This window comes from Papaver somniferum, unplaced genomic scaffold (assembly GCF_003573695.1).
Source record: "Papaver somniferum cultivar HN1 unplaced genomic scaffold, ASM357369v1 unplaced-scaffold_10, whole genome shotgun sequence".
Classification (NCBI taxonomy): domain Eukaryota; kingdom Viridiplantae; phylum Streptophyta; class Magnoliopsida; order Ranunculales; family Papaveraceae; genus Papaver; species Papaver somniferum.
The window spans coordinates 6,405,749-6,424,928 of record NW_020618825.1 but is presented as its reverse complement, the minus strand read 5'-3'; the positions used below and the strand labels follow the sequence as shown (position 1 = coordinate 6,424,928).

At 35.0% G+C, this 19,180-nt stretch overlaps 1 pseudogene; it reads left to right on the top strand.

Annotated features, from left to right (window-relative positions):
- Positions 1-4,668: 4,668 nt before the first annotated feature.
- Positions 4,669-6,386, top strand: LOC113326238 (annotated as a pseudogene).
- The last annotated feature ends 12,794 nt before the right edge of the window (positions 6,387-19,180 follow it).

Genomic DNA, 19,180 nt, shown 5'->3' with positions numbered 1-19,180 from the left:
GGAAGTGGCACGCAAGGTTAGGACATATAAGCTTTAGAACTTTAAAGGAAATGTCTCAAAACAAGATGGTTCGAGGGCTACCACAGATGAACGATGAATCAAGGATCTGTGAATCATGTTTAGTTGGGAAACAAACGCGTCAAGGTTTTCCAAAAGCAACAATATTCAGAGCCTCAAAGGCATTAGAGCTTCTTCATGCTGATTTATGTGGTCCTATTACACCACAAACCCTTGCAAATAACAAATACATATTTGTTATTATAGATGACTTCTCAAGATATATGTGGTCTATTCTTATGAAAGAAAAGAGTGAAGCATTTGACAGATTCAAAGCTTTCAGAAATCTGATAGAAAAAGAGTTAAAAGAGGAGGTCAAAATGCTTAGAACTGATAGAGGAGGAGAGTTCACTTCCTTAGAGTTCAACAAGTTCTATGAGTCAAATGGAATCAAAAGGCAACTCACAACACCATATACACCACAACAAAACGGAGTGGTGGAGAGGTTAAACAGGACTCTAATGGAGATGACAAGAAGTTCTTTAAAGGCTATGCAGGTACCTAATTATCTATGGGGAGAAGTTGTACGACACTCCACATACCTAATAAACAGGATACCTACGAAAGCTCTGAAAGACATGACTCCATATGAAAGTTTACGAAAGAGAAAACCAAACATAGACCATTTAAGAGTGTTTGGTTGCAAACCATACGTAAAAGTTGATTCTGCAACTCTTAAGAAACTGGATGATCGATATCAGACTCTTGTGCATCTAGGAATTGATCCTGTATCCAAAGCTTACAGATTATTCAATCCAACAACGAAAAGAGTAATAGTGAGTCGAAATGTGGTATTCGATGAAACTAATGATGGACCAAGTAGCGATCCAGGAATGTTTCACATGAGATGGGGTCAAGTAATTGATGAAGGCGAAGGACCCATAATCATCAATACCAATGGAAACAATGATGTTAATCAAGAAGAAGAAGAGAATAATGAAAACACTGAGAATAAAGAAGAAGAAGAAGAAGAAGAAGAAGAAGAAGAAGAAGAAGAAGAAGAAGAAGAGGAAGAAGAAGAAGAGGAGATCGATGAAATAACTCAACCCATTCCACTGCGAAAAACAACAAGACAGATACAAAAGCCACAATATATGGAGGATTATGTTCTTCAAGCTGCAGAAGAATGTGAGATTATGCTACTTTCTGTTAATGATGAACCAAGGAATTTTCAGGAAGCAAAGGTCTCGACTAAATGGACACAAGCATGTAGAGAAGAAATTATCTCAATCAACAAAAACAAGACTTGGTTTCTAGTTGATAAGCCAGGTGGGGTAAAAGTGATTGGTCTTAAGTGGATCTTCAAAATAAAACGGAATGCTGATGGTACTGTCAATAAAAATACAAAGCAAGGCTTGTAGCTAAAGGATATGTACAAGAATCAGGCATAGATTTTGATGAAGTTTTTGCACCAGTTGATAGAATTGAAACAATACGCTTATTAATTGCAGAGGCAGCATCAAACTCATGGGAAATTCACCACTTAGACGTTAAGACAGCATTCTTACATGGTGAATTGCGAGAAAATGTGTATGTTGAACAACCAGAAGGTTTTGAATTAAAAGGACAAGAGCATAAGGTTTATAAGTTATCAAAAGCTCTATATGGTCTAAGACAAGCTCCTCGAGCCTGGAATACAAAGTTAGATCAAATCATAAGAGAAATCAGATTTTTTAAGTGCTCTAAAGAAACATCAGTATACAGAAGAGAAGAAAAGGGAACGCTTCTTGTGATTGCAGTCTATGTAGATGATCTATTTTTGACTGGCAACTCCCTTAAGGTGATCAATGAGTTCAAGAGAGAAATGTCATCAAAGTTTGAGATGTCAGACCTCGGAAAACTCACTTATTACCTTGGCATAAAAGTCCATCAAGGAGTAGATGGGATTCAGATTAAACAAGAAGCTTATGCAAGAAGAATTCTGAAAGAAGCAGGACTTGTAACTTGTAATCCAACTAAGATACCAGTGGAGTTTGGACTTAAAGTTTCAAAGGCACAAGAAGAAGCTGAGATTGATCCAACGAGTTATAGAAGAAATGTTGGATGCCTTAGATACTTGTTACACACAAGACCATACTTGGATTTCTCTGTGGGAGTAGCAAGCCGTTATATGCAGAGTCCACGCAAGTCTCATGGTGATGTAATAAAGCAGATATTGAGATATCTAAGAGGAACAATCAGTTGTGGATTGAAGTATGGTCGAGGAGGATCAAAAGGAATTGTTGGGTTTAGTGAAAGCAGTCATAATATTGACCAAGATGATGGAAAAAGTACAACTGGTCATATATTTTATCTAAGAGAAGCACCTATCACATGGTGTTCACAGAAGCAAGACACTGTAGCCCTCTCATCCTGTGAAGCTGAGTTTATGGCCGCAACAGAAGCAGCTAAGCAATCAATATGGCTTCAAGAATTATTGGGTGAAATCAAAGGAAGAGAACCTGAAAAAGTTCTCATCAAGATTGATAATAAGTATGCAATTGCACTCACTAAAAATCCAGTGTTTCATGGGAAGACAAAACACATTCACAAAAGGTATCATTTCATACGAGAATGCATCGAGAAGGAGGTCATTAACGTTGAACACATACCAGGAACTGAGCAGAAAGCAGATATATTGACAAAGGCATTAGCTCGGATCAAGTTTGAAGAAATGATACAATTGATTGGAGTACAAGATATGTCACGGGTAAGGTTGAAGCTTAACGGGGAGAATTTTGGTTAAACTTCAACATAGAAGTAACTAACAAGCTGATTAGGACAAGATTAGGAAATTGATGTAATCCTAAGGGAATTAGAAGTCATCTAGTTCTAAGAAAAGGAAAGACATGTAATAAGGTAATAGGACTAGGAAAAAGAATTCATAGTTCTGTATATATATGATCACCAAAGTTGTGGTTGATCATATGAGCAAGATTAGAGCTTGTGTTTAGTTTTGAGAGATTTTATAAACATCAATAAAAAGAGTTGTCTTTATATAAGCTAAGTTTCATCTTGCAGTTGTCATTAGAAGCTAAGAGATGGGATGATGTTATGGAAAAGAGAGAAATGAAGGAAATCATACCCAACTGCATTGCAAATTAATTTACAAATTATTGGCTGGATTGAGTTCTCCAGTACATTTTACAATCTCATGACCAAATTCGTGGAAAAAAATAGTACTTAGACTCGAATTTGTATCACCTAGAAACCCTTTACAGGTTCAGATTTTTTAGTTTTGGGGACAGGCTTCAGGTGGCATACCTGTATACATTCACTTGTTTGGCTGGCAGTCTGTTTGACAATTATGTTTGGGATCCAAAAATCTAGACAGCGTGATGATTCTTTTGTGGTGACAGATACCGAGGTGTTCACTTTCTGCTGATGCAACATCTCAATCTTATGCTCGCAAATGATAAGGCAACAGATTCAGTTGTGGAACTAATACTGCATTGATTGACTGTGAAGCCTGCTCTGATGAGATTGATTACGAGCTACCAGTCAGCCCTCTTCATCTCAGCACATCAAACATTTGGGATGCCCTTTGATCTCGCAGTCCCCAGACAGCGGACAAAAATTTGATGGTATTGAATACTTCCTGAACAGTTTTGCATCACAGATTCAGAAGTGCAGTGTGTAGCACATCAAACATTTCGGATGCCCTTTGATCTTGCAGTCCAGACAGAAGAAAAAATATTTGATGAAATTGAAAACTTCCTGAACAGTTTTCGCATGCCCTTTGATCTTGGAAATGCGAACGCAAAGCTACGTCTCAAATTCCTTCACTGACACCTTCATATGGGCATTTGGAAGTTCGGCCGCTGACTGACGTATGTGGAGGATTTTCAACAGATTGTGAGCCATATAGTCTTACCAAGTATAAACGATCTAGTTACTGGAACTGCTTATATGTTTTGAGTTTGATTTTAAGTTTATTATAGGTCTGTTAAACTGGGAAAACTGCTATAAGTTCCAGTCTTCAACTGTATTTAGTCTTAAAAAGTTACTGCCACAAGCAGATAACTGCACAAAAAACCCAGCAACAGAATGCCTCAAGAACTTATACTAAACAAGGTCAATTCATGTCAACGAAAAACCAATAATGGTGTGCCGGGAGAAAATCCCTCGTTTCTCCCGGGTACCTCATTATATTGATTAGAATTTTTCCCCCAAGATGAAACGAAATTGATTTTCCCTTCTTTGGTTTCATCGCCAGAGAGAAAGTGAAAGAGGCATAATATAGAGGTTTGTTTTCAGACTAGTTCTCAAACCTTCCAACGGATATGATTCATTGAGACGTAAGAGGTTCACATCAACGGCCACGAATAAAATACATTTGATTTTTATCAATCCTTCCTAAAATATAACTCCATAAAACCTATAAATACGCATACCCTATTCAAGATTGTAACTCAAATAAATCCTCCCTCAAAAAAACTGCCATGGGCGCTTCTGGTCTAACAACGATACTCAAACGAAAACATCACGACCACGGTTTCTCCTCTGATTCTCACGGTGATTCTGATGGTGAGGCATGCAATCGCAGAAGAAGACACCACAAAAAGAATAACAACGTTGCATCTCTGGAACCGAACCAAATTCCATTAAGGATTGGCCAGGAGGCCTCGGCACATGGTCACCCCCCTCCGTCCAAGGTATGTTCAATTTCCAGATGATTTTCTTGGAAATTCTAGTACAGATGGGACAACAGCTGCAGTTACAACCAAAAGTGGAAATCTTTCTCTTGTAGCCTTAGAAAAGGCAAAGAGAGCCTTACAAATGCAAAAACAATTGTCAGAAAAGCTAAAAAAGATACCACTGGTAAAGAAAGCCTCTATACCAAATATTCTGGTTCAACGCCTCCCTTGGGATTACACAGCGAGGTACATAAACCTCCAGCGTCAAGTGTGGTTCCTTTGACTACTGCACTAGTAACTCCACAACCAGGTAATGCAACTGTATCTATTCTTGGGAAGATGCCAGGAAAGGTTGCTATTCGTTAGAAAACAACAGCTCCTGTTCTACGTCTAGATGCACATGGTAGAGAAGTAGATGAGCGTGGCAATCTGATTAATAAGACAAAGTTGACTAATCTTAGCACCTTGAAGTTCAATATCAACAACCAGAAAAAGGATGCGTTCCAAATCCTTAAGCCTGAACTGGAGGTGGATCTCGAATCAAATCCTCACTATGATGACAGAATGGGTATCAACAAGGCGAAGCTGTTGAGGCCAAAGAGAATGGAATTTCAGTTTGTGGAGGAAGGTGCGTGGTCAAAACAGGCAGAGATGAATAAACTCAAGAGCCAATTCGGAGAAGCACAGGCGAAAGAGTTGAAGATGAAACAAGCACAACTGGCAAAAACCAAGGCTGGGCCTGATATCAACCCTAATCTGATTGAAGTATATGCAGACGGAATGATCATCAAAGAAAAACTCAAGGACCCAATCCCTGAGGTCGAGTGGTGGGATGCTGTGCTTTTGCCTTCTGGAACTTACGGTGACATTAGCAGTGACAGCATCAAAAACGACAAACTAAAAACGGGAAAAATCACGATATATGTTGAGCACCCTCTGCCAATTGAGCTCCCAGCTGGACCTTCCCCACCACCTCCCCAATATTTTATGTTAACCAAGAAAGAGGGAAAGAAACTGTCTACTCAAACGCGTCTTGCAAAGGAGAAAGACAGACAGGAGATGATCATGCAAGGTCTGCTAGAACCCCCAAAGTCAAAGGTCAAAATGAGTAATCTCATGAAAGGTCATGGATCTGAAGATACACAAGATCTTACGAGGCTTGAAATGAAAATTAGGAGTGAAGCTGCTGCGCCTGAACAAGCCCACATCGACAGGAACATTGCACGTAAGCTCACACCTGCAGAACGCCGTGAGAAAAAACTGAAGAAGCTCTTTGATAATCCAAACAAACTTGAGAAAATTGTTTCTGTATATAAGATCAATGACCTTTCACACCCACAAACCCGACGTAAGGTTTATGACCATGCTCGGGAAAATCGGCTAACAGGTTGTTTGGTGATAACTGAAGATTTAACTGTTGTGGTTCTGGAAGGTGGTAATAAATCCATCAAAAGATATGGAAAGCTGATGCTTGAGAGAATAAAGTGGGCTGAGACCGTCAGAAATGAAGAATAGGACAGCATGGCTGAAGATGATGATGAGTAACAAGTGAACAAGTGTGTGCTTGTATGTCAGGGAAGTGTCGCTAAATCTAGTTTCAATGGGTTTGCTGTTCACGAGTGTAGAACTGAAGCTGCTGCTAGGAAATGCTTTGCTGATGCCGGGGTTGGACACTATTGGGACATTTCTGTTAACGCAATAGATGATTCTTGAAACAATATATTATAAGATTTATTTTATATAGATACTTAAATAGGATCGTTGAACTTCATGATAATCACACAATTAATATGTAAGAATAGTTTATGAGAAATACCTGGTAGCCTAATCCATCGCACATCGATCATCTTTGAGGCAGCGATAATACCTTATGGAGGTCATGGTTTCTTCTTCTTCACCTTGTACGTTATAAATGATATATTTTCGAACCCAATACTGGTGGCTATTGCATTCCTTTATATGTAGAAGGAGGACCAAGTTCCTAAGCTTTAGTATTGGTATTAAATCTCGTCCGTCCATCAAAGAAGAGATATTAGGAATATAATTCCATAAAGGAAACCAGATATAAGTATAGCAATAATCTAGATTACCAAGATTATTACATACGCCCAAGGAAATATTTCTAGTCATACAGAAATATTCTTACATTCTCCCACTGGTCCGTGTGATAATCATTTTAATGGATAATCATAGAAAAACATAAGGCGCGCGTAATTGCTAACAAAATTTAATGGTTAACGTAATACCTTGGTCAACTAAGCTATCCATGCGAGTCATAGCGGTTGCACATTGTCTTGTTATCAACATGCTCCCTTCCATGTACCACAACACAAATAACTTACTTAACTAGGCCTTAAGTTGGGGTATCATAATGGTCCAATGATGTCTTTAAAAGAAAGACTATTTTTGTTAACACTCATTCATTCATATAAGTGTATACTAAACATGGATACAGAAATAATTCAGAATGACATTAGTAAGAGCTCAATAAGTGTCCAAAAATAAGCACATAAATTAGCTGAATTCAATAATCAATCACTCCCACAAACATAAGATTTTTAATCTTTTCTTAAGAGGTCTTAAATGGTAATTGTTCAATAAGTGCATCTCTGAATGCAATTGTGCTTAACTGATACATGAACAACTATTGTTTCTGAATTTCTTGATTCACGCATATACACTCAAGGTTCATGTGTTTTGTTCCTTTTTGTATCATATCGTGCTTTAATGCTACGAATCTAAGACGATGAATTTCAGCAATATATAGAGACAAACCTTAAGTCTCTGAGTCTCGTAGACATACATAAATATTCAAACCTTGTGGGACTAGTATTAATGAATTCTTCTTTAATAGGATCCGTACATCCACTAAAATTAAAGTTTGAGAAACTCAGTCAACTTTAACTGAGTTAGCTAACTAATTGTAAGACATATAAGAAAGACTGGTACCTCAAGATTCTTGATAGCTTTCCTGTTATTTGTTCTTCGATTTATGCATTTAGCTAACATATCAACAACTTGTTATCACATGGTAAGCTTCATTGATATCCTTTATTTCAAAAAATACAGAGACATGCATAAAGTCAAGATCACTACTCATACGTAGTAAGTCTTAACATAAAGTACCAAGAGTATGAACTTCTCCCACTGATCTTGAGGTATATGCAATGATCTATAATAATGTCATCCAAAACCAAATAACGTTAATGGTCTTGTTGAATTTTAGATATGTAATTTTCTGGAAGATTGCTTAATGTCATACTTTGATTTCTTAAGTTTGCAGACTACGTATTCTTATCTTTATAAGGCCAATACTTCTTATTAACACGTGTAATTTTCTTTATAATTTATCATTAATAAAGGCTATTTTTCACATTTTGTTAATGCAACTCTTAAATACCGAGCTACAAATAACACTATGATAATTTTGCATAAGAATTTTTTTGACACGAGAGAAAAACTTACCTATAATTAACGCCTTATTTATACATAAAATCTTTGGAAATAAGTTTAGCTTTATATCGTTTAACATTGCCATTATATTCGTACTAAGTCTGAAAGACTTACTTACATACAACTGATTTGTGTCTTTCAAGCAATGAAACAATATCCCATACTTGACGTTCAACCATTAATTTTCGCTCACATAGCATCAATCGATTATTCAAAATTATTACAAGTAATATTTGTGAAATGGAAAACGAGTCTTTGCCATTCCATAATAAAATGAAATAAATTCTTATAAGTAAATCACTGAAACAACATGATTAACTTTCTTTCAATCTCTTTGAGACCTTCTTAATGATGGTTCATGTTGATATCAAAAAACTTCTTTAATGGCAGTAGTTTTATTATGGAGTATAGGGTCTGTAATTTGTGGTCTTTCATTATCTAACATTCCGACAATGAGAAGATTCATAATATATGTAGAAATCTTAGATAAAGGAATCATTATCATGACTTCTTGAACAAATATATCCACGTACTCCTACTGATTATGCCATCACTAATGAATTTAAATATTCGGTTTCAATAAATCTCATACTACGGTTAGAACATTAAAAAATACCATTTGGATTATTTAGGAAAACTAATGAACCAGTAATAGTTTTCAAATCCAATTTTCATTAATTGGAATATAAGCCCTCACCTCCAACTGAACAACCATAACTTTAAGGTGATTTAAACTAGGTTTCCAGACTTTCTAGTCCAAAGTGTGTCTTTGAAACTTCTTTACTCGGAAATCTACTTAAATTATACAGTTGCAGAAGGAACATACACTCACAGATTTGTGGACATTATACATAACTCATCATGCTTCTAACCATTTTCATACAAGTATGATTTTTTCCTTTTGCTATACACCATTATGCCAAGGGTAAATTGACCTTGTGTATTGAGTAACAATTCCAAACTATTGGAGATACTTACGCAAAAGATTCAGGATATAATCCTATTTTGTCATACCTTTCACAATATTCACCACCTTTATCACACTTTATGATTTTCACTCTCTATAATTTGCCTCTCAATTTCAATAATGGATATTTGAGAAAACATCCACGGATTGAGATTCATAATGCAACTTACAGATGTACACAATAAGATAAAAATCATTAGGTGCTAAACAATTTTATTTTCCCAAAAATTGGACCATTAATTAAAAGTCTACAAAATAATCGTAATCAATAATTAATAAGAACAAAAAACTGAAAGTTATAATAGAGATAAATGACAATTAAGCTTAAAATAGTTTCATACCTTCCATAGATTCTCGAACCTTATCAAGGAACAAATTAAGACATGAAAAATATCTGTGGATATTTTACATTCTCATAATTCAACATTATGTCTGTCAAATACTACAACTAGAATCACCTGGCAATTCACGTCCTAAAATATATTAACAAACTCCAATAATTCTAAATATGTTCAACCTAATATAATGTGAATTGTAGTCACCTGTGGGTGGCTATTATTTCACATGTATATGAAACATTTAGATAACCTTAATGCTTGTTTAACGTGTGAAGAAAAAACTACTTGTGAGCAGCATTGTTCTGATCGTTAAATCAAACTAAGAGGACTCAAAATATACAACACTTACCAGATAAGAGCATAGCATCACTGTGGTGTTAACTAAACTATCCAGCAAACATGTACAATTGCAAATATCACACTAATTTTTCTTGTGATATTGCACAGTCCCACTCAATGATATGGACATACTTGATCTGATCATAAATTTAGTCGCTTATAAACAATAATGAGTAACCCTAAAACATCAATCACGAAAATTTACATGCCATACATAAATTGTGAAAAAATATCAACACCCAATAATCGAAAAATATCCAAACATAATGAACTTTTTCTTAAACCAAAATTGAGTATGAAGCAAGTCTATAAATATAATTCAATAATGAAATTTCGTTGAAGAAAAATTCTTTGATGCATCGCTCCTTTAAATATGATACAAGCTTAAGGATCGCGATAAATAACGGATATATGATGAATTAATATGAAAGGTGTTAAATAGTCAATCAATATCATTTTCAGAAATATGGATAAGTTTATCAAAAATAAAACCTCAATTTCATAGAGGATGCAATAGGTTTTGGATAACATAAGAAAAATTCGTAACAGGTTACTCAACTCGATAGTGAGTTAATTTATGTAAATTTTCTTTTATGCACTTTTATGAAATAACGTAACATCATGTGCCGATTATTTAATTACCATAATGTATGATCAGATATTATACACTTCAATGTTATCTTAAACATGTGAACTCAAATTACCTGTGGGTCATTGTTGTCCTAATACATTTAAAAAAAACAATATTATAAGCACTTGACATGATAACGATTATGACTGGAAAAATTATTTGACATTACTGTGGTGATAGCCAAACAACTCAAAATTAATGCCATAATAACTACCAAACCTTTCCTTTACGGCTTGGCGTGTTCATGCTTACAATAAAATTATTATTATTGCTAAGATAAAACACTCTAATATCATTGTGGTGATAGCTAAAGAATTATGACCTAAGAATCTTAAGCACAATAATTTCATAGGTACAATTGAAATTATCATGAACATTGGGAGAAAAGTGAAACATAATGACACAAGACACCCTCAAGATTCAAATCAGTTCATATCCATAATGTATGATCAACAATCATATCAGTCAATGTTTTCCTAAATACATGAACTCCAATTTCCTGTGGGTAAATTATGTTCTAATACATTTAAGAAAAAACAATATTACAAGCATTAGAAAAACTGTGATCATGGCCAAAAGTGATTTGACATCACTGTGGTGATAGCCAATTAACTAAAATAATGCCATTATCACATGATATCGATAACTGCAAAACCTAAATTTTTTGGTTTGCAAATTCATGCTTATAATAATATTATTATTATATTGAGATATAACACTCTAGCATCACTGTGTTGATAACTATAGAGTCCCATAATAATTTCAAGTATAATCTCATAAAATCCAAAAACAAAAACAATAATATGAGAGAAACTATTCCCTAATGCAAAAGCACATAAACCATATCATAATGTACACACAAACTTTACAGTGTCAAACATGATTCGAATTAAAATCTTATAATGAATTCGGTAAGAAATCGCCTCAGATTATATGTACATTAGTTTTCAATAAAACGGAAGCATATTAACTGTTTCATATTTCTTTAGGTAGGAACCACACAATTGCAATTTCTTAACAATTATCGGAAATTGGTTTAACTGTGGGGTAGTTCTATTGATGAATTAGTTCTATAACGAACAAGTGTAAATCCTATCAAATTTGGACATAAAATTTTATAAAATGGATCAGTTCAAAACTTGTTTGGTCAAACAAAATAAACAGTCAAATGAATGAACAAGTCGGCGACCAAAAATCAAACAGCCGGAGAAAAGGTGCTGGTGCAATCATCTCGGTGAGATATGTCAGTTAACAAAGTAAACATACATAACTCTAGGCCCAAATATTAACTTAAAAAAAAAAATTAATGACAGGCCCATTAAATTATCTCTGTTGGATACATAAACACTAACAAGCCCAAGATAAAAAAAACCATTCCATATTATTTCACCCACTAAACGTTTCACAAATAATATCTTCGGATCCTCATTAATTCTTTAAGCTAAACCTAATATACCATAACATCATCATCTTCATCTTAATCTCAGAGGTTAATGGAAAAATAAAACCCTTTCATGCGGTGGTTTGAGGTGATGTCAATAACCCGTACAAGACATCATAACAATTATCTCCCACCGCCAAAATTGAGAATGGATGTCACCCATCATAAGAATTATTTATGCTAATAAGGTAGTGCATAAACGTGAATGGCCGCAGACGAAAAACCCACACACAATTATCGCATTTAATTAACGGAAGATCATGAGTGCTAAGCGCAAGCTCTAAATACCAACTATAAGATTTATTTTATATAGATACTTAAATAGGATAGTTGAACTTCATGATAATCACACAATTAAGATGCAAGAATAGTTTATGAGAAATACCTTGTAGCCTAATCCATCGCACATCGATCATCTTTGAGGCAGCGATAATATCTTATGGAGGTCAGGTTTTTCCTTCTTCACCTTGTACGTTATGAATGATAAATTTTCGAACCCAATACTGATGGCTATTGTGTTCCTCTTACAGGTAGAAGGAGGACCAATTTCTTAGGGTTTAGTATTGATATTAAATCTCGACAGTCCATCAAAGAAGAGATATTAGGAATATAATCCCATAAAAAAAACCAGATATAAGTATAGCAATAATCTAGATTACCAAGATTATTACATGCGTCCAAGGGAATATTTCTATTCATACAGAAATATTCTTACATACGTTTCCTCTTATCCAGTTGGAAAAACATAAATCAACTCCCACGCCAAAACCTTTTCTCTCATCGGTTATGGCTTGTATGAATAAAAATAAAGTGGGTACGGTATGTGTTGTTGTTTCCGTTCGTTAAAAGGCATATACGGTACTATAGTGAAACATATATATTGCATGGAAAACCAGTGGGCGGCGCAACTAGGAATGATCATGGTGTTTTTGTTTTTATTTCTTCGTTTATACTGCACGATAGTGTGTGCATTTTGTCTTTCTCACACTCTGGTTACATAAGTTAGTCAACGTTAGCCTTTCTGTTTGTCAGTTAATATTTTTAACAGTGGAACAGTCTAGTGCACGTGAGTGCCCGTATGTTTTCCATGGAGAGGGGTTTACGAAGACCCCAGCCAACGAGCGAAACAGAAAGGAAAAGCGAAAGAAAGAAAAAACGAATGAAACACTACAACAAACTAAAACTCAAGGGGAGAATATCCCAGCACGCTAACACTATCTAAAGTAGACTTTCCCCATTGCATCCTCCATCACAATTTTCTTCTAGCTTTCGGAGAACGAGATCAGTTGAATTTGTGCAAACGTTAGCAGGCATGTAGTAAGCATGTCAGCAGCATCGTTAGCTTCTCTATAAGTTTCCAAAGGGTTGCATTTTTCACACTGACCTCTAGGACGTTTTATAGACTGCCATACATGGTGATAGAATCATGGGGGTTCATTACCATCTTTTTTGAAGTAGCTCATAGGTGTCATAGAGTCCGAACGGAGAGAGATTCTAGGCTATCCTTCTTGGTGCGCAAGATGGAGACCAGCTTCTACTCCTTGCAGCTCGTGAAGAGTGATAGATACGGGAGCTAAACTGTGCATATAGCAGCATTAAGTGCAGTACCATGTTCATCATGTATTACAGCACCAAACCCTGCTTCTTCATCACATAATTAGACCCATCCGTATCAACCGCCACCTCCCCTGGCTCTGTTATTTTCCAACCTATAGCTTATTGAATAGGTAGAAAGTAAACAGAGTTGCATCTCATATCAGCAGAAAGAACACGATACTTATTGCAGTCAGGCATATAGGATTTACAAGAGATCAATCGCAACCTGACATCTTCAATGAATTTGTAGATGAGAAGAACAGCAGGCATACTCTTTTGAGTAAAAACCCTCATTTTTCTTTCGCCCCCCAGAAAGTGCGCTTCTCTGAAGCCCATAAAATGTAAGAAGAGTACCTGCAGAACTCTTTAGTGGTCACGTTTTATTATTTTCTGTTTCGTATTGGTGTATAATGCTTGAGCAGCAGTCTATAAATTTGGCCTTGTTCCGCGGTGCCATGCGAAGTCCATAAAAAAATTCTTTCGTTTTGAAAGTCTATATAATTTTCTACAAAAAAATTTTGAATCGTAAAAAATTTCAGGGCATATAAGTATAAAACGATGCCAAAATTGGGTCACAGACTCGTAAGATAGTTATTTTACAAATTCTTTGTATATGTACTTTTATTAATCACAAAAATATTCTTATACTTTATATTTTAATTTAATTTTATATTCATTCTTTTTACATAATTAACATTACTTTTTCAAGAAAAAAGTCTAATTTTTCTTCTTCTTTTAAACTTGTAACTGCCAAACTTAGATTCAGCATATTTAAGCAAGCTAACTTAGTATATTGCTCTTCGTATAGTAAAGTTCAACTAACAATTTCATGTTTAATTATCAGCTAAATTATTCATCAATGTCTTCAAAGTGAAGAATAACTAATGAGCAGTTCGGCTTATAATTTGTTTCAATTGTTAGTTCAACTTTAACATGTAATTGCTATAAAACTCTGATTTTTTCTAGTTAAACATGATCTATTAATCAAACACAAGAAAACAATATTTGAGTTTGTGAGAAGTAATTTCTATGATATGAGAGAAGAAAAAAGGGAATAAAAAAAAGTTCAAAATAAATGAGAAAATGAATAAAACAATATGAAATTTTGAAAAAATTAAATTAGTTATCTTAATAAGGGCATCTAATCAAATAAACCATCCATTAAACACTCCTTAGCATCCCATATTAGGGGTAAGTAAAAAATTTGGAACCGCATATTTTACCTTATCCATCCTCAAAATTACGGGTGAAACCCAATTCATAGTTTATGGGCTGAACACAGGTGGTATTTTTAATCACGAATTCATCCGCACCATAAGGCAGTGAATCACACTTGATCAACTTGAAAGTGAGGCATGTTCAAGCCACTTTGTACTCTAAGACTTCAAAATATTCACATTTTTTGTATTTTTATATGAGCAATATCACTTAATTATACAAATAGTCACAACGGGGATTCTAAGTACAAACTTTTGTTTGTTTAATTGGTAGATGGTATCAGAACGTCAAAGAATTGAAGCACCTACTAGCCCAGTAGCGGACCACTCTATGCCACCACCACCATCATATCATATGATGAAGTTAATGGTGTTTCTGCTTCCACCTACGAGGGAGTTGGTATTTCTGGGAGGTTGTTATTATGTCTTTCAGCTAGTATGATTAAGTGAAAACTACTATCACACCCAATTCTCAGATCTTTTACACTGTCAAAACCCACTGTCGGAAAATTTCACGGACGCACCCATTTCTTCTTGAAAAATTATCAGCAAACCCATATTTTGGAAAATTATTTTCTTCGTGAAAAGTTATTCTTCTTTCTTCTTCTCTTTAAATGTTCTTCATCTACTAGTGATTCTGTGATATGAGTGTCCGAGTTAAGTGAATAGGTTTTAGTGATTCTGTAGGAACAATGAAGGAGATGATCTACATCAACAATTGGTTTTAAAAGGACGAATCCTTTTCTTATCTCTTCTCTTTACTTTGAGCTTTCAGATCAGGTGGTTTTTTAACGAAAATTTTGGCAAATTTTTCATAAAAACTTTGATTGTTATTCGATAAGAGTCTAATTTCATTCTTAAAACTTTGATTCAAAGAAAGTTTTGGTTAATAAATTTAATGTTTACGTGTTGTTCTTCACAAACCCATTTAATCAAAAAATTCTTCAGTAGATTAGGGAATTCCTCATTGAAGTTATATGAATTGCTAGTGATAGGAACATTAGATCTCATGTTATGTATTAATCATTGAATTAGTTGTCTATTTGCAGCGAAGAATAAACACTTTCTAAGCTCGAGATGTTTATGGCGAAGAAGAAGTCATCCGGTTTCATTGAAGCAATTTCGCCGAGAAAGGAATAGTTTACTGAAGTTGATCACCAATAACCATTGCTATGCTCGGGAAAAGAATCTAGTCTGCAAAATTTTATTTACTATGGGTGGTGCATTTGCTTAGATCTTTACCGAGCGGGTGCGGGATTTGGCTACCAAAACCACCATCCCTTTTCAACGAAGCCTTTGATAATGTCTTTCAGAAGCATATGGTTAGCCATCCCTTCTGCTTTTCTTATTCCCAGATTTTGTAGGTAGTTTTTGGCTAACCTCATCATTAACTACTTCTACTTAGTTCCTAACTAGGTGCTTATGTGATTCTTCTCAATAGGTTTCTTCCCCATATTTTCAGTTCTGGAAACCTGCTATTGATTTGGGAGGACCAGCTGCCCCAAGTTCCAGATACCACAATGACTTCGAGGAGGTCTTTTCACTTGGTAAGGAATGGTGTTCTTGGCTTTCATTCCGTCTTTTATCATCTTTTTTATTATTCGATCTTGCACCTCAACCAATTCGATAGGCTGAAACTAATCTGGTGATTTCTTTTTTTAATCAGTAACATGACTTGAATATTTAGGTTTCCAAACCTTAGAATTTTATATGAAAACGCCTGTCCTATGGATCCACCACTAATTTTATGTAGAAAACGACTTACATTGAAGCGCAAGATTTGCATCTAGTTAAGTTCACCACCATGGACGATCTCATCTTTTATTCCTATCATAACAGATTCAAATCCGAGTACAAGCAGCTGCCGTTCACATTTCCTTAGGCTGGGATTCATTGGCGGCATCGAGGCTAATGTTCGGGTAAACTCACAGCCGTGAATGGAGTTGGGGTAAGAAATACTGGATGAGTCATGAAGAAGATTTAATTGCAGGCGGTGGTGATTCTGGAATTCTTATAGCAAACCAATGAAATTTTTTGTGTTTCTGGAAGCAAGCAAAATTGGGTTTTGATGTGGTTTTATTGGGTGAGTTCAATATATTTCTCAATAGATGTTCTTCAAACATGTTTGGTGAGTTTTAAATGTGTTTGGTTCTATACTGAAACTTGATTCATTTATTATGTTGTTGTTTAATATGGTAATTCGTTTGACCTACTTGTTATATCTTATTTTCAATCAGTTGGGAAGGTCCATTCGCATTTGCTTAAAAGATGTGTGTGGAAGCACTAATATTATGCATGGATTGCTATTGTGTAACCTATTACCATCTACAAAATGGATGCATAACCTATTATGCATCTACAAAATTTGTTGCATAACTTGTTATGCAGTCCATAAAACGGTTGCATAACACATTATGCAGCAACTTTTTTGTCACTATTAAAGACAATAAAAACAAAGACTGCATAACTTGTCATGCACCTACAATAATATCTGCATAACCTGTTATGCAGTTGCGAAAATAGATCCATAACCTGTTATGCATCCGAAAATACGGCTACATAATGCATTATGCATCGAGAAAATTGTTGCACAATCTTTTATGCATCGAGAAAATGGATGCATTAAGCGTTATGCATCTATTTTTTTATGTAAGCACTAATACAATGGCTACATAACTTGTTGTAGATGCATGACTTTTTTTTGTAGATGCATAATTTGTTACGCAGTCGAGAAAATGGTTGCATAATTCGTTATACTTCTGCAGAATGTGTTATGCATCTTTTTTGGTGGCTGCATAATGGTTATGTATCAAGTTTTCGAAAATTTTGCCTAAAATGATGATCACCTCCGATTTTTTCGTGAAAAACAAAAATTTGATATTGTTGTTTGTACTCGATGGGTAGCTCTCTTAAAAATATTTCCAACGATATAAAATTTGTAAAATTCAAAGGCACGGATTTTTAGATATGTTATATCCAACTTGCGTTGCCAATTATACCCCTGAAAAATTAGGTTGCATAACGAGTTATGCCTGAAAACTTAGTATGCATAACGAGTTATGTATTGATTCTTAATAATTTCGGATAATTTTGGGTGTCACGGTATCTAAAATTAATTGTGGGCCTGACAATAAGAATATTATCTTTTTTGGGCCTACGCCTAATTTTCCCTATGATTAATTTAATGGTATTTCTTCTTCGGCCAAAGATTTCATGTTGGTTTTACTCTCTCTTTTTTTCTTTTAATAAATCCTCAGATAATCTGTATACGGTCTGTATCACCCGTTGATTTGAGGATACCAAATCCGCGAGTCATTGGATCGGACACGATTAAATTTTCCAAATCCGTAACTTTGACGGATTGAACGCGGATGACCCTAATCCGCATCCGTCCGGCTATTGCCTACCCCTGTACCATACTAATTAATGTCATCTCTATGAATGTTTTACAAAATCATCTCTATGAAAGTTTTACGTAGGGGTGAGCATTTTACCCGTAATCCGCGGATTTAACTGGGACCAACCGTATTTTTGCGGATGGATGCCAGACCGTTCGTTAATGGCTTGGATGCCGATGGGATTTTTGAAACCCAATGGATTACGGATTGGGCCCTGATGCAACCTTGAAAATCCGTTGGACATCCATATTCATTAGATTAGGGAATTTATATGGCTTCTAGAAAATATACAGATAGTTTTGGAATTTTTAAGGTGTTTGGTTAGAGTGTTTTCCCTGTCACTTTGTTATTTATATACATATATCAAATGTGTAGGTTTTATAAGAAATCATCTATATTGGTTTTATTTTTTTCATTATGAAATTTAACCAACACAAAATCCATTGGATTATCCGCACCCAATCCGTTCATCCGTGTATCCATTAAATACAAATCCGTTGGATGTTGGATTGGATGCGGATACCAAATTTGAAATCCGTGGTGAATTGGATTGGATGCGGATGAGTTAAAAACCGGTCCATACCGGCCCATACTAACCCTAGTTTTACTTATGTCCTAAACGGATTCAAGCATTTAGGCTCAAGCCCATGTAAATCTAGTCAAGCAGTATTTAGGCTCAAGCCCATGTAAATCTAGTCAAGCCCACCACTGTGAAGTACCCCGCTCCCCCACACACACACTGAAAAACAACAAACTGATATCCTTTTCCAATGAACGATTTTTTGGACACCTTCTTCTTTATTTTTTATTTTTTTATTTTTTTTAGGGAACTATAATGTGCTTAGGCCATCTGCCATACATTATACAAAATGACTAATTTATCCTTCAGTTAAATAACTATATTTTCATTTTATTTATTTTTTATTAAAAAAAAACTACAATGAAAACAATTATTTCAGAAAACTAGAAGGAATCCTAGCGACAAGCTGGGTTCCAAATCATCTATGAATAACAATCTCTAATCTGTGAGAAAAAGAAATTGCATTTCTTAGCAGTAACATCAAACCTAGACAAATGGTTATAAAATTTTTAATTTAAATTTTTAATTTTATTATCTTTTTAATATA